We start from the raw sequence: 4,791 nt of genomic DNA on the forward strand, positions 1-4,791 counted from the left end.
GATTTTATGAAATGGCAATAGCCTTAAACAAACCTGTTAGGAAAAGAATTTCATTCTGGGAAAAAATAATGAAAAAATCCCACTTGCCTATATTCAAAGATATTTTATATTGTGACATTCCCAAAATATGAATCAAAAGCTTGCTCACTGCAATTGGCTGCATAATTGGTTAAGTCATATTAGTTAAGTCGTTGTTCCGCAACAACTTTGTATGTCTTTAATTCAGTGAGGATTTTTTGGGCTGTATTTCAGGCAGTTATTTATTGAGTACAATAATTTTTATTTGAAATTTGCTTTTGCTCTGTCTCATTTTAAAGTACAAATGATAGAGTTTATCTTACAGATGAAAGGAAAAATAATTTATTATCATCTATTTTTAGCCAAGAATGATTAAACAAGCTACATTTTCCGTGAGACTTGCACTGGGCCAGGAGGGTTGAAAGTGAAGTATTAAGGATAGAGTGAAGACAAAGAAAGGCATGACAAAGATTAGTATTGTTTTCAATGGAAAAGATATATGGAGCCTGGGAGACAGATTAGAGAGGGACCTAGCTGAGAGGTCAACGACTGAAGCTACAGAAATACTGTCTGATTATACATAACAAAATACTGATGTGTGTAGGAAGTCCTGTGTGTAGGACAGCACAGATTCATAGCTCAGAAATCACTATGAATGGGGATCAGTTCAGTCAAATGTGATGGACTGTTAGTTCTTGTGTACTGTGCTTATGTTAGAGTATGCTTATTTCCAGAATTTGTTATTTCAAAGGAGTTGTTATATCACAATGAGCAAAAATTCCAGGATGCTCAGTTTTACATAGCAAGATATGTGGCAATTAATATGACATGAAAAACATACATGCTTTGGAAGATCACTTTAGCCTTCTGTGATTGTGTATGTTCTTCAAACCAAAAATTAGCAGAAGAATATTTATAAGTAGGTATCTTTTGGTGTGAGAAACTGTCAGAATTTATTCTAATAATTGAAGAAGAAGAAAGCTCAAGCAGAAAGCGATTTAATATTTTGTGCCAGGTGGATAGACACAGCTCTAAGTAATGCAATAAATCATTCCTGGAGCAGAGGAATCTTATTTCTCAACATCAGCTTGAAGCCTTGTATGCGAAATAGTTGGTGGTCTAATGATGCTTGCAACATAAGCCTTGTTCACTATTGATGTACCTATTCCTTCAGATGAGAATCCATTGTTTCCAGTACTCCCCAGTAGCTTTACACCACCTTCAGTTAGTGAGCAAGCACTTTTCAGCAGTCCTTCCCATTTTGTAGGGCTTTCTCTCTGAAAGAAAGAGAAAATATAAAAGTTGAATCCTGGTTCTAATGTTTTGAGTTCTGAAAGACTAAAGAGATTTCAGGTATGCGCTCAATATTTTTATGGAAAAAAAAAATAGCTCTGTCCTCATAGGTGTGTAGGGAGTCTGTGTAGGGGAAGCAGGGAATGAATCTAGTCTTACCAACGTGAGTGATTATACTGCCTGCATCTAAATATGTAGACCAAAAAGCCTACGCTTTCTCAGATAAATCTCAAGATGTCCATTTTCTACAGTATCTCAAACATTTCTATGCTCCCCAGAAAAGGAGAAAATTAAAACACTTCATTTTTTTTATATGACTGAGACTAGGAACACATGATGCATGACTGTAGACTTCGTTACACTCAGAGGAAAGATAATAATGCAGTAAGTTAAGCTTTGTCTCTCATGTCTGTACCCTCAGACAACTTGTACATCAAAGGCTTCTGAGAGATCTAAAGACACAAAAATGAGTCCTGCTTTCTTGATGATTCACAAAAAATAATTGAAGTGTGAGACTACTACTAATGCCGTATGTTACTGCATTGGAAATTTGGGTGTATAGAAGTAAAAAAGTCTCAGAATGTCATAGTATAGCCAAAAATATAGAAACACAATCTTTATCTTGTTGATAGTTTTAATAAAAGAAGGTAAAAGTGAAATTATTGATGTGAGAAGACTCACTGTGGTAGCAGGAGGCAAAAAAAATCATTCTTTTGTGAAAAAATGCTACCTTCTTTAAGAATGACTGTGTAAATTTAACAAACTCAGAAATTCCCCTAAGGATTCAATGTGTATGTAATTCCGCTTTTGGGTAGCTGATTTCCTAAATTACTCCCTCTTTTTTTCTTTCCTTCCTTCTTCCCTCCCTCCCTGTCTCCTTCCTTTCTGTTCATTTGTCAAATTTTTTTCATGTGTTAGCATACTTTCATATCTCTGCTGGTTATGTATACAGATTTCTTTGACATGTTAAAGGAGAAATGAGCTCCAGTTCTTTAAACAAATGCCACAAGAAAGGAAGTGATTTTCTTTGGCTCTTGCTTACGTACATTTGCTTTAACTGTACATAAAATTTATTTTGACTGATTTCTTCCACTCTCTCATGAAGAATAATGCTTGTATAGGTTGATATTTAGAAATTGTGGTATATCATAACATATTGATTCAAAAAAATTACAAAATTTTCTTTGCAAGTACCTATGAACCTGTTAAACAGGAAATTATACAAAGGTTTGCAAATAAGGCTATAGATCTTATAATTTTATGTACCTCTAATATACTGTATTTCAAGCAACCACACATGCTAGAAAGATGCAAGACACTTTTGGTAGATTTTCTCTAATTTTGATGCTGAAAGTGGAAAAATATTTACCTCATTTGTTTTTTTTTGTTTTTTCCTCCATGAGGTTCAATGAATCTGTTAAATGGCAGAGGCTTGTGTGACATCAACATTAAAAAAAACACTTGTTTTGCACATCTGTTTTCCAAAAAGTAAACTAGCAGTTTTCCAGATGTAATCACTGTCAAGCCACAAAATAAAATCCTAAATAAAAAAAAATAAATCCTAAATATCATCTTCATTTTTATGTTTTAAAATTCATATTCATAGAATTATGTGTCAAAATGATAAATCCCAAATGACACATGCCTTCTGTAACTCTGCAATAAAAGTGTTTCTGGTTTAAATCCAAGTGGGAGGTGAAGGAGGCATTTGTAGGTTTTTCAAATCAGTTCCTGGTTTCACGATGACTACATCTTCAATTTCAATTTTGAAATGACTGTTGCATTGCTATCTCTCTACACAGAACATTTCTGCAACAACAGGAAGCAAGCTGAATTCAGCAATCAGATAGCTTGTTCTCTTATCAACAAAGCAGATTTCATTATGAGGCATCCCTGTTTATCTAATTTCTTTCTGTACATACTGTCTGAATGCAGTGTCAACCTCCTCTAGCTTAGTACGTCTACAACTGACAGGGGATAAATGCTCTTCACAAGTAACAACTATTTTGCACTTACATATGCATAGGAGTGTGAGTGTATCTATATATGTGTGTATGTGAATATATATATGTATATATAAAAAATACACTAAATGCCTTCATAGATATATACACCTACACCTTCATAGATATATACACCTACACCTTCATAGATATATACATCTATGAATATATATGAACTTCTGGTCATCTCCCCCTTTTAAAGCAGTGAGAAGTAAGAAAAATAAAATCATATGGAGGAATAATAATATAGGGGTATAAACTGTGTTGTGACTGAAGTTTTACATCCTTCAAACTAACAAAAATCAGGATGGCAAGCTCTTTTACCTCCAAGCTTCCTTCCCCCGACCCACCACTCACATTCTGCAGCCATGCTGTGGCTAGGGCTGTACAGGAGACAGCTCTCAGAGAAGGCAGGCCATTATCTCAGTATTTTTATGATTCAAATAATTTCCATGGTGATATATTGGGTCCCATGGTCATTCAGTGGCACATGAAAGAAGGGGTTTATGTTGTTTTCTCGAAAGACCTTGAAGACCCAAATATATTGTAACATTAGGTCACCCTGCCCTGAAGACAGACTATGAACATAATTTGTGTTGCTTATCATGATTAGTTCTGCTCAATAGCTTCTAAAGATGGTGGCTAATTGAAATAAAAATTGTTTGTGGTGAGTGCCTCAGTTTAAAGGGAATTTTTTTCTTAAATGAAAGTCTGAGTTTTCTGTGGGGCTTCTTGACACACCAGTTATTCACAGCCTAGGAAAATGGACTTGGCATGCAGTGTGAGAGGTGCAAGGCAAGGTCACTGCTCTGATCCAGGAGGGCAGCAGCTTTAAGGGTGACAGGCAACCAAGGATTTGTCTGTTCCTGGACTTTTAGGGTACTTCTCCACCTTTTCTTCAAGTTTCTTTCTTGTTCATGTACTAGTTCTGTTGGTGCTTTTCACAACATTCTCAATGAGGCACTTGAACCTTAGTAAAGGGAAGAAATTTTCCTTTTACCCACTTTAAAAAAAAAGGGGGAAGAATTTTCCCTAGTGTAATACAAACTTTGGAAATGCATTGGAGATTTCAAACTAGAATTTCCATTCTCAGTGATTTTATAATTCTGGGTTATTAGACACTCCATATTTTCAAAGTCATTCCAAGAAAACTGTTTTTTAAGGATTAAGACAGAGAACTGTTTCTAGGATTTAAAACTATTTACTCTCATTATTTAAAAATGAGAAATTAATGTCTTAAAAATGAGAAATTAATGTTATCTGTCACAGCTACCGTTAGATGTAAGAGAGTATTATTACTGTTAGGTCAATACATCTGAGCCAAAATTTCAGCAGGAACCTGTCATGATATCTAGAACTCTACCAAAAATTCTGCTAAATTGCAAATGTTTGAGATTAGAATGAAGAAAGAACCACAGATCAGAACCTTCTGATCTAAAAGTTACAACTGATATATTTTCCTGTTATCTGGAAGGTA

Source organism: Fringilla coelebs (assembly GCF_963513975.1).
Source record: "Fringilla coelebs genome assembly, chromosome: 4".
Taxonomy (NCBI): domain Eukaryota; kingdom Metazoa; phylum Chordata; class Aves; order Passeriformes; family Fringillidae; genus Fringilla; species Fringilla coelebs.